This window comes from Chiloscyllium plagiosum, unplaced genomic scaffold (genome assembly GCF_037043375.1).
Source record: "Chiloscyllium plagiosum isolate Xiang-an unplaced genomic scaffold, Cpla_swu_hap1 HiC_scaffold_26, whole genome shotgun sequence".
NCBI lineage: Eukaryota > Metazoa > Chordata > Chondrichthyes > Orectolobiformes > Hemiscylliidae > Chiloscyllium > Chiloscyllium plagiosum.
This window is the reverse complement of record NW_028270164.1, coordinates 33,321,038-33,333,830: the sequence shown is the minus strand read 5'-3', so window position 1 is coordinate 33,333,830 and position 12,793 is coordinate 33,321,038. Positions and strand designations below refer to the sequence as shown.

General features: G+C 40.4%; 1 protein-coding gene across 4 annotated transcripts in view; it reads right to left on the bottom strand.

The window, feature by feature from the left end:
• The window catches only part of LOC122563223 (metabotropic glutamate receptor 4-like), a 1,237,105-nt gene that overhangs the window by 730,102 nt on the left and 494,210 nt on the right, over positions 1-12,793 (bottom strand). The window lies entirely within an intron of this gene.

Sequence of the window (12,793 nt, the reverse complement as noted above, 5' to 3'; positions counted from 1 at the left end):
TCCTATTGTAGGCTGTTTTATCCAGGAATGAGAGAAAAAGAGGGATTGAGTTAGATGAAAGTAACAGCACACTCATTGGTAGAGGAAAAGTGGTGACATGTCCTTGGTGGGTGAGCAATTACTGCAGAGGGCATGCAGGGTTAGACATGTGGGGCAATTGAGCAAGAGTGAGTGAGAGAAGATGTTGCATGCAATAGTGATAGTGGCAGAGCATATGCCTTGGTGGATGCAGTAGCAGAGAGAAGGTGGTTACCCTGGCAGAGCAAAAAAAGTTCATTAACTATCTTCCTACACTTCAAGACAGCTGATTACATAATGACTCAGGTGGAAACCTCAGAGCAGCCTGGCAGGTCCAGAATTACAGTCTATTCTGGCAATCCTGGGGAAAGAGAACAGCCATCTTCTGCATTGAACAGTCTACTAGGATATCTAAGTTCCTGTCCGCAAAGCAGGGAGCCAATTTCCCCTTATCTGCTATGTGTCCAGCAAATGTCAACAATTCGTGCAGGGCAGCTCTGAGCTGAAAATGCTTGACGAAACAGTCATTTTAAAGATGGCACCAGTGCCAGGGAGACAAGGATACCTTGGGATATTTTGGCAGTGGCAAGTACATTCGAACATGGGAGAATCGGGGTAGCATCTTCGAGGGATGCCTTTCAGGGATGGCAGGTAGTTAATAAGATGAATTTGGAACAGTAGTATGAAAAAATGTACTGGGCTTCAGTGAGAGCAACCTTCCATGAAACTCAACAAAAATAACAGTGTCGAAATATAGTCAGATTCAACCCTCTATATACCATGCTAGCAATTACTACTAGGATTTCTTTCTTAATTAATTTGGCATCCATGAGAATAAGTTATCAAGCTATACAAATTGGTTAAAGTTGCATGTATTTTTGACAAGATGCAGCAAGGTTGCTTCCTTAACTGTGTTATATTTCTAAAAGGATGCATCAATTGCTCATAATGGAATCTAACTCCTGGGGGCCAGAGGAATTAGAAAGGGACATTTATCTCGCTCAATATGACTCTGGTTACAGATGACCCTCACCCATATCTGATGAAAGGGGTTAATTCAGATTATTTCTTAATTAGGAATGGAGAACAGTCAGAATTTGGGCAAGAAATTGAAAACTCGAAGTCTTCCTTGGCATAGTTTCACTACTGCTTATTCTTCTGTGACTCAGTTCAACATTATCTCCAAATTGGAAGAAGAAAGGCATTGACTGTTCTGGCAGCTTTTAAGGCACCCTAGAGATGAGGATGCTTTTGTTGAGCAAATATAACACCTTGGTGAATGAACACTACTTGATTCATAGAGGCTCATTATTCATACCTATGAGGCGAGGCATAACAGTGGACTGTATCGTTATCGACTAAGAAGTCAAAACCTAGAAGTTTAAAATAAAAATGTTTTTTTAAATCAACCTCAAAACTACTAAAACAAACCCATCTTACATGAGTTAACTTTAGCATGCTGTAATGGTATGATAAAGGGAAATGTTCTACTTCTGGTTTGACCAAAGAGCTTAGCATAATATTAGGTGCTCACTTAGTCCTATGAAAAGGTCATTAATTTGTAGTCATGGTGAGGTGGTGCCAGTGTTGCACTAGGGTGGACAAAATGAAAAATCACACAGCACACCAGGTTATTGTCCAACAGGCGTATTTGGGAGCACTAGCTTTCAAAGCACTGCTCCTTCAAGGGATAGCTACCTGTCAAAGAAGAAGCACTCCAAAAGTTAGTACTTTCAAATAAACCAGTTAGTCTATAGCCTGATGTTGTGTGATTATTAATTTAAACAGTTAACGTTATTTCCATCAACAGATCTTACCCGACCTGCTGATTTACAGCAAAATGTTAGTTTTATTTTATATTTTCAGCATCTACAGTATGTTTCTTTTATACATTAGGCATCCTACGATAATGGATGATGTGTATAGCATGTTGAGACCTTGGCAATAATGAGTCCAGATTAGAACATGAAAAGTGGTTTAAAGAAATAAAATGAAGGAGCTCCAGAACTTGCAGTGACCTGAAGTACTGCTAAGGCTAGGTCTAGGCTGAATATGGTCTAGCTCTCTCTGATACCTGATGAATACATGAGGTACCACTAAAAGGAAACAAAGAGATGTTCATGCTTGAGTACCAGTCCAGCTTGGAACAGTACTTATTATTTGTCAGTCAGATGTTTTTGCTCAATAACTGTGTTATATTCTCTCTTGAACTCTGATTAAACTCAAAGTATCCACCATGATGGTTGCAATCAATTCTTTGTTTTAATGAGATAAAGATAACGTAGGCAATTTAAAAACTCCACCTGACCATTAACTAATCAGATGGGAAGAGGTTAGCTCAGTTAGCTGGACAATTGGTTTAAAATGCAGAGTGATATCAATTCCTGCACCAGCTGAGGTTATCATGAAGGTCTTATCTCCCCCACCTCATCTCCCATCTGAGGTGTGGTGGTGACTAGGCAACCCAACCCTTACCTTACTTTAAATTCTCTTGATCTTTTGTTTACTGTTAAGTAGAACTTTGGTTGTAAGTTGCAAAATATCAAAGAACTGCAGGGTAGAAATCAGTTCTGAAGAACAGTCACTGGACCTGAAATGTTAATTCTACTTTCTCTCCAGAGGCTGCTAGACCTGCTGAGTTTCTTCAGCAATTTCTGTTTCTGTTATCTGCACCTGGACATTGAACCTTTACAAAGTAAAATATTTATAAAGTTAAAAATGATAAGATAGTGTAAAGCTTTTTTTAAATTCATTTTTGTGGAATGTGGATGTCCCTGGCTGGCCATCCTTTAATGCCCATCCCTGTTTGCTCTTGAGAAGGTAGCAGTGAGCTGCCTCCTTGAACCGCTGCAGTCCACCTGCTGTACATTGACCATCAAGGCCTTTAAGAAAGGAATTTCAGAATTTCGACCCAGTGACAATAAAGAATGTTGATATATTTCCAAGTCAGGGTGGTGAGTGGCTTAAAGGTCATGGTGTTCCCATATCTGCAGACCTTGTCCTTCTAGATGGAAGTGGTCATGCGTTTGGAAGATGTCATCTGAGGAAGTTTGGTAATGATTGCACTCATCTTATATTGGCTAATTTGATTAAAGTCCAAGTAATGAATAAAGATCAATTTATGAACATAGACACAAAAAATCCTGACAGTGATACTTATTAATATCCCAGTATTCAAAATAATTCCAGCTTTTCAAGCTGAAAACTTTTATTAGATTAGATTCCTTACAGTATGAAAACAGGCCCTTCAGTCCAACAACTCCACACTGACTCTCCGAAGACTAACCCACCCAGACCCACTACCCAACCCTATATTTACCCTGTTTTAAAAAATTCTCAAGGTCAGGTTCGTAGGAGAGTAGTCTGACACAGAACAAACGACCAAGAGGCGAGTCTGCTAGAATATGGGCATTTTATTCCCCGCAGCGTCGCCAGAACGGGTCTGGCTTATACTCACTCTACATGTTACCAAAACTGGGAGCCGTCAGTTCTCGTAGAGCGGTTGCCAACAACCCACGCTCGGCGGTTAAACGTAACCCCGGAGCAGACTCACCGAACTGGAGACTTTTCCAGCTGATATACTCTTTTCCAGATATAAACATTCATGTGAACAGCAGAGCAAGGCTAAAAAACACATTCCATTCTGGTTACATACAGATAAGAAGATTCACACGGGACTAAGCAACACCTCCATTCCGGTTAGATTCACACATGTATTGGGACATAATTTTTAACCGTTTCACCACATTCCACTGCTTGGAATTTTACACCACATACCCCAGACTAATGTACCTAACACTACGGGCAATTTAGCATGGCCAATTCACCTAACCTGCACATCTTTGGACGGTGGGAGGAAACCAGAGCACCCGGAGGACACTCACACAAACACGGGGAGAATGTACAAACTCCACACAGACAGTCACCTGAGGCAGGAATCGAACCGGGTCCCTGGCGCTGTGAGGGAGTAGTACTAACCACTGAGCAGTGCTCCTAAGAGGAGGTTGGACAGTTAATCAACTTCACTAACACATTCCACCTCGACCTTAAATTCACCTGGACCATCTCTGACACCTTCCTTCCCTTCCTCGACCGCTCCATTTCCGTCAACAATGACTGACTCAGCACTGAATTTTCTACAAACCCACCAACTCCCATAGCTGCCTGGATTACACCTCATCCCCTTTCCTCCTGCAAAAATGTTATCCTGTATTGCCAATTCCTCTGCCTCTATCACATCTGCTCCCAGGAGGACCAGTTTCGCCACAGAACACACCAGACGCCCACCTTCTTTAAAGATTTCCCCTCCCACATAGTGGAAGATGCCCTCTAATGCACCTCATCCATGTCCCACCCTCAACCCCACCCCTCCAACCACAACAAGGACAGAACCCCCCGAACTCCCACCACCACCCACCCCCCCAGTCCTCACCTTCCAACCCACTAACCTCCATATAAATCGCATCATCTGTCAACATTTCTGCTATCTACAAATGGACCCCACCATCAGGGATATACTTCCCTCTCACCCCTATCCACTTTCCACAAAGACCGTTCCTCCGTGACTACCGCGTCAGGTCCATGCCCCCTAACAACCCACTCTCCTCTCCTGGTACCTTCCCCTGCCACCACAGGAATTGAAAAACCTGCACCCACACCACCCAAGGCCCCAAAGGAGCCTTCCGCATCCATCAAAGTTTCACCTGCACATATGTCATTTATTGTATCCATTGTTCATGATGCAGTCTCCTCTACATTGGGAAGACTGGACGCCTTCTCGCAGAGTGTTTCAGAGAACTTCTTCGAGACACCTGCGTCAATCAACCCCACCACCCCATGGCTGAACATTTCAACTCCCCCTCTCACTCTGCCGAGGACATGCAGGTCCTGGGCCTCCTCCACCGCCGCTCTCTCACCACCTGACACCTGGAGGAAGAACGCCTCATCTTCCACCTCGGGACCCTTCAACCCCATGGTATCAATGTGGGCTTCACCAGTTTCCTCATTTCTCTTAACCCCACTTCTAAGCTTCCAGCTCAGCACTATCCTCATGACCTGTCCCACCTGTCAATCTTCCTTCCCACCTATCCGGTCCACCCTCCTCTCCGACTTAGCACTTTCACCCCCACCTCCATCCACCTATTGCAGTCTCAGCTACCTTGTCCCCAGCCCCACCCCCCTCCCATTTATCTCTCCACCCCTGAGGCTCCCAGCCTCACTCCTGATGAAGGGCTTTTGCCTGAAACGTCGATTTTCCTGCTCCTCGGATGCTGCCTAACTTGCTGTGCTTTTCCAGCACCACTCTAATCTTGACTCTAATCTCCAGCATCTGCAGTACCCACTTCCACCTAACCACTGAGCCACCATGCCGCCCTTTAGCAATGAGATATTCCACTTTCTCGGTGGTCTTGAATCTTTTCCTTGGCAATTAGACCTGAAGTGATGAAAGGCTATGGCTAAATGTAAGCCTTTCTTCTTTTGCTCCATAAGTCCTTTGATGAATTTGATAGGCTAGGTTCACACTTAGTTTGTAGTGGCTTAATCAACTGAACAATTAACCCATTCTCTTCAAAATATGACTGTTGCAATTGCCATTTTGGGTATCAACATCTTTCCCATGAGCAAACGAATGCTGAACATACAATTGCTGAAGCAATATCCTCCTTAATGCAAGCAGAGTTATAAAATTGTACAGACTCAATTTTAAAACTTTATTTCATGATTATGTTCTTGCTTATAAGAATGCAGAAGGGAGAACTCTGTTGCTATTACTTTCATTCCATTTGTATTAACAGCATTCAGTAACATCATATCAACTCAAACTAATTGGATAAAGAATTGAATCTTCTAAGTGCCTTGGTACATTGCATTATGATAAAGGTAGAGGGGAAATGCAAGTTTTTGTTGTTATCCCAAACTTAATTTGAAAGTTACAAAAACAGAAATTGCCAGAAAAGCTCAGCAAGTCTGGCAGTATCTGTGGAGGGAAATCAGAGTTAACATTTCAGGTTGAGTGACATATCCTCGGAACAGTTCTGAGGAAGGGTCACTTGACCTGAAACGTTAGCTCTGATTTCTCTCCACAGATTTTGTTCAACTTGCTGAGCTTTCAGCAATTTCTATGTTGGTTCCTGGTTTACAGCATCCGCAGTTCTTTTGGCTTTCATTCAGTTTTTAAGTTCTTTGCTACCTGGCCAAGTTTCAACAGTGTTCATAAGCCATTTTTTTTATAGATTAGATTAGATTCCCTACAGTGTGGAAATAGGCCCTTCGCCTAACCAGTCCACACCGACCCTCCGAAGAGTAACCCCATCCAGACCCATTTCCCTCTAACTAATGCACCTAACAATATGGGCGATTTAGCATGGCCAATTCACCTGACCTGCACATCTTTGGACTGTGGGAAGAAACTGAAGCACCCGGAGGTAACCCACACAGATACGGGGAGAATGTGCAAACTCCACACAGACAGTCACCTGAGGCTGGAATCGAACCTGGGACCCTGGGTGCTGTGAGGCAGCAGTGCTAACCACTAAGCCACCATGCCGCCTCAGAAACAGGAGCATTAGGCAGCAGTGGGAGCCGAACGCACGCCTCTGCGGAAGTTGCAACTGGAATCCAGTGGCTTAGACCGCTCGGCCACAGCCCTGGCAAACATTTATAACAACATTTTCAAATTTTTCTGTTAGAGGAACTCCATGCATTGCCAGCAGCCTTTGCAATTATCATCTGACCCCTGGTGTTTTGAAAAACAGTGTCAAAGAGTCATCATTATTGAAAATGCTCCAAAGTTTCTGGAGCAACTTATCTTACTGAGTTGTACTTATACCTCACTCTTCAACTCAAAATGCTTTCATGTACAATTGGCCGGAAGCATAAATTGATAATGAGGTAGCTGCGTTATGTAAGTTATGTAATGGTCTACTTCCTTATTTAATGAAATTCAATACTTGGGAAAGAAATAAATGAACCACAGAAATGCAAACAGCATTAATCAAACAGAGAGAGAAATACAAGGAAACAAGAGAGGCTCAAACAAAGGGGATAGGGATAAGATACAAAACTTGAAAAACATAATGGAACAATTTGCTTCCTGCAGGGGTAAGACACCTTTATTCTGATTGTTCCCTACCTGAGACTTCAAAACTTCATGGTTTTGCATGAACATAAATCTTATCACTAAAAGAGTTCTTAAGTCAGTAATTATGACTAATATCTTCAGGCAAGTTTTTAACAGTTTCAAGAAATTGCTACATTTTTACTAACAGAGAGGTGAACAATGAGCATCCTTTTGTTGTAAACCTAAAGGTAACACTGCATAAGTTGGCCAGCAATTTTCAACTTACACTGTATCACAAGTTGTAAAGCAAGACAATGGTGTAAAGCAAGATATTAGTGTAGTATTAAAATCACTGGACAGAGGCCAGGCTAACATTCTGAAGAGATAAGTTCAAATTCCATCAAGGCAAATGGTAAAAATTAAATTCAGCTAATGAATTTAAATAGCTAGTTTGAATAATAGTGACCTTTGAACTATCTTCAATTGTTGTCAAAACCCATCTGGTTCATGAATGGTCTTTTGGGAGAAAATTGACCATCCTTACTTAGTCCGGCCTAGATGTGACTCCATTAATTATTGCCATGTAATGACTTCTCAATGGCCATGCAAGGCACTTATTTGTATCAAAGCATGTGGAAAAGCCAAAAAAAGGATAGACCACCTATCTTTTTTGTTTGTACTGATGACAAGTCCTGTCCCCATCAATCCTCCTCCCTTTGAAATTTTCCTTACTCACCTCAGAGAGTTGTAATAAAATTGGGAGAGCTGTCTCACAGAAAATAACATTGTCTGTAAAGTACGATTTGGTGAGTGTGACTAAATCCATTGTGATCCCTGGGTATGTCCCCTCCCACCTGCAGGACAGGTAGACCAGAGGTTTTGGTATGGTGGTATACAATGCAGCCAGTCCTTTCACAAGAGCACATTCAACTTCAAAAAACTGACATTAAACAACTAGAGCTGTTTGTGATGGATTATATTCAGAAACTGAGCAAACTCTCCTTCCCAGCAATGCACAGAGCATGGTAAACATGACACACTGAGTGAGATCTTCAATGCACTAAACAAGAGGCTGTATGCCACATCTATAAGCGGTCGAAATATAAACATACCTTCAGACTTGGAAACTTACCTTAAGGCACCCCAATTCTGTGCAATTGTTTGATTAAAATTAAACTGAGCTGATAAAACCAGGATGTTCTCATTCACACCAACTTCATACGTTAATGAAACAACACTGCATAGCAGGGCTGAATTTTTTTTTAAAAGGCCTTCCTTGAGATGGCGCACCTCATGCTTGAATTTTCATGGGTGACTTGAAAGCTTGTGGGGTCAAATTCACCAGTCCATGACTCATGTACATTGAGTGTTGCTGCATACCACAAAGTTCTCAGAGATTTAGGAGTGTAACGCTGATATAATTTAAGAAGCAGGGCACTAACATTTGCAAGTGCTGATTTAAAAGAGGAACAGGGATTGATGTATGTAAAATTATCAATAATACAATAAATGATTCGGAGAAAAGTCACGAGCCTTGACCATTTTCTCCACACGGAGAACTTAGGCTGAGCCCTAGTGGGAGGATTAGCAGAGGGTGGTGTGAGCTCACCGATCTGCAACAGTCACAAGGCAGTTGCTTTAGGAGTCTTCAACAGAAATCTGACTCCAGACCCCATGAAATCTCTCGGCCAAACATGGGAAAGGAAACTTCCTTCCACCTTCACCTCAGCTAATGAAGAAGTACTTCTCTATGTTGAGCATCAACAAGAAGAAGCTCGAAGTGTGCGAAGAATGTATTTTGGATGGGGAACTTCAAAATCAATACCAAGAATGACTCAGTGGAGTAATACTGACTGATTCACTGAGTCCTACAGGACATACCAGATAGGTCTGCAGAAGGTGAGTAAACCAACAAGAGAGAAAACATACTATGGCTGGCTCTTATTCACCTGTTGTTGATGTATCTAACTATGACAGTACTGCTACGAGTGACCCTAACACAATCAATTTAAAGCCAAAATCCAACCTTTGCATTTAAGATACCATCCACTGAATTATATTGTGCAACTATTAGGGTAAATGGAATAGATTTACAACAGGTCTAGCAACTCAAAACTGGACACCACTGAAGCACATTAGCAACAGTAGAAAACTACAATCTATAATGTCTTGAATCAGTATATCCCTCATTCTACTATTTGCTTGCTGAAACCTGGTTCATGGAAGAGTGCAAGACAGCATATCAGAAGCAGTGTCAGGCATATCAAAAATTGAGTGTCAATCTGGTGAAAATATGATACTGAGCTACCTGCAGGCCAAACAGCAGAAGTAGCATGTGATAGAAATCCCACAACCAATGGGTCAGACCAAAACTCTGCAGTCCTGTTGCCATCGAGTTCAAAGACGTTACCATTGCTGAATCCCCCAATATAAATATCCTGTGGGGTTACAATTACATAGAAACTGAGCTGCTGAACCCTATAAATACTGTGGCTACAAGAAATTCGGAACTCTGCAGTGACTAATTCAGCTATTGACTCTCCAAAGCCTGTCTACCATCTATATGCACAATCCAGGATTATAATGGCATCCTCTCCCACTTGCCCAAGTAGGTGCAGTTCCAACAAGACTCAGGATGCTCCAGTCCATCCAGGACACTACAACCCACTTGACTGACACCACATCTACCACCTTCAACATTAGGTTCCTCCATCGTTGACACGTAGTGCATATAATATACAAGATGCACACAGCAACTTGTCAACCCCTCTTCAATATCACCTTCCAAACTCAGGAACCCATCGAAAGGTTTAAGTGCATCAGATGCACCGTGATGTCACCATCAGAAGGTCTGACTGGAAGCCTTATACCATCCTGATTTTGAACTGAATCGTAGTTGCTTCACTGTTGTTAGGTCAAAATTCTGGAATTTACTTCATAACTGCAATATGATTATATCTACACCTTCCAAGGGGAGATAAGGCATAGACAAGAACTGTTGATTTGCCAGTGATTTTCACATTCAGGAAAATAATTTTTCAAGTTGTCTTCTCCATGCCAATAACTGTTTATTCGTTTTACACAATTAATGCCATTTATGAGATTGCATGTATTATTTTCCGAGCAAATTCGAAGCTATTTCTCCATTACAATAGAGGTAGCATGCTGGTAACTCAATAAATGTGAAAGAAAAATATGAAATTCTTCAACTGCTGCACACAGTGAGCTTGACTTGAGGGAAATCTGATACGCTCAGAGATCCCCTGAGATTACTTTACACATCAGCTAAAACAAGTGATCATGGCTTTAAAGCTTATGGCTCACTGTCCAGTATTAGATACAACTCAAAGAGTAAAATGATTATACTCTAAAATAAATAGAGCATCATTTAAGATCCCATAAACCTAAGAGAACATGTGCAACTTCTGGAGTTCTGCAATACATAATCAATCACAAAAGAAGGCACACAATACCATTTATCTGCCATTTATACAAATAATGCTTCAAAGGGTAGATTCAATTTTGTTTTTCTTACTACTCTATGTTGAATTACAACTAGAATATTGCAGCCCTTTGGCACAGGAAACTCAGCACAGAATATTAAAAAATGTTTTTATCTGTTTACGAGAAGAAAGGAGGTGTCGGGGTTTATTTGATTATGCTCTTGAGTTTTACCACGTGGGTTTATATTCTTTGTTAGGGATTGAATTTGCACTCTTTGATTGTGACAATATCCATAGAAATTCAAATTGAATCTGTTTGGCTTAGCAATTTCCAACACCTTCATTCATAAGCTGTAGGCATCATAACTATACAGCTTAGTTGCTAAATGTATTTCTGTACTATTTGATAAGTTTTTAATCATATAATCCCTTCATGACCTTATCTATAATCACAGCTGTCTCTCACCTCTCTTTCACCATGAATCGCACCTGGATAAATTGCAGAAAGATTTTCAATAACAGTAGTATACGAATAAAATAATTGAGTTTGGCTGGAAATCAAGAAATACTTCTCAGAATTGTTATAATTTCATAACACATTTCAATGCCAGCACCCCAAAGCTAAAAGATGAGATCCAAATAAAATTTTTAAGCTGATAATATTCTTTCAGATTAACCATCAATGCTCTTAATAGCAATCAAGACAACAGCTTTCTAAATATTTATTTTTGTATCCTTTCAGAATATTTATGAGAGAGATGTTTTTACAAACAGAATATAAGTTACTGCTGTGCCAAACAATCAATGCTTCCAAGCACTGATAAAAATGCATATTTAACTTAAGAAATATGGATATCCATAGGACATTTTAAAAAATTAACAGCTATGTTTCATAGCTATACTGCCCAGCAGCCTGTGAATGAAGATGTTGGAAAATGCTAAATTCATTCACTCATAAAATAAATATAGAATTCTTACATTGTATGATCACTATTGTCTAAAGGATAATCTACGAGAGGGTAATTGTTAATCAAGTTTCATTGCACGGAGGAAGGTCTAAAAAATTTGTTTTCTAACTAGCCTACAATGTATTGTTCTAAGAAACTGTCTTTAAACTTATTCTCTAGGCTATCTTTAGCAACTTGATCCACACAATCTAAGTGAAGTTTGAAAACACAATAAGTCCTCATTTAAAGTAGAATTAGTTAATGTTTCAATTTACTGTCTTTTTTTTAATTATTAAAGCAATTCTTAATTGCCCTAGAGAAGATGGTGGTGTGTGACCTACCTGAACTGTTACAGTGCATTGACATAGGTGCACAAACAATGTTTATGGTGGGGAAGTAGTTCCAGGTCTTCTATTCAGTGACAATGAAGGGGTGGCAATATATTTCCTCCCATACTCAGTTCTGAAGTTTTGCTGGCATTCTTCCAGTTGCTACCCCACCTTCAGTCGATCTTCAATGCTTCTCGTTCCTGTCCTCTGTTGTTACCTTTAAATTCTTTGTTGCCCACATTATATTTGGCTTTCTGCTTTGCATTCTAAACTTGCACTGAGCCCTTGGCTTGAAGTAGTAGCAGAAGTTGGTTGGTTGAAGGAGGCTTCACCAATCTCTGCCACTAGATGGAGTCTAGTTAATTAAAACTTCATTAGGTGAGTACAATTACCACATGTCTTGACAATACTTTCATTATGAATTCGAGATACAATAGGAGTGACTTACTCTAAGCCATGAGCACTGTGCTTAAATCTCACCTATTCCAAAGATGTGTAATAACCTCTCTGAACAGGTTAATTAGAAAAAAATCTAAATTGAATTGTGTTCCTTTGACATTTTAAATTGTTAGTGTTTCTTTCACATTTAGTGATTTACTTTATTTAGCATTTTATAACACCAAGGAATCCATAGTACTGCACACATAGAGAATAATACATTATCCTGTAAGTACTTCTTTTCAAAGACATAATATCCCAAGAAACCCAACTCTAGTTTTAATGTTGATTCACATATAGTCAGGATCTTCAGGAATACAACCAGTGTATTAAATCTTGGACCATCATTCTTAGAAGACCTCATTATTTCTCAATTTATATTCTGAAATTATAGGGTATCCACTGTTAATGGGCTGAAAATTATTCCCAACAGTGATTTGTCTCCTTAACACAGGGAAGTCGTTACTGAAATATTGAAACAAATAATTCTTGATTGATAATTAAATTAGAATCACTGCAAGAGAATGGTCTCAATAGGAATGGGTGTAAAATTTAAAA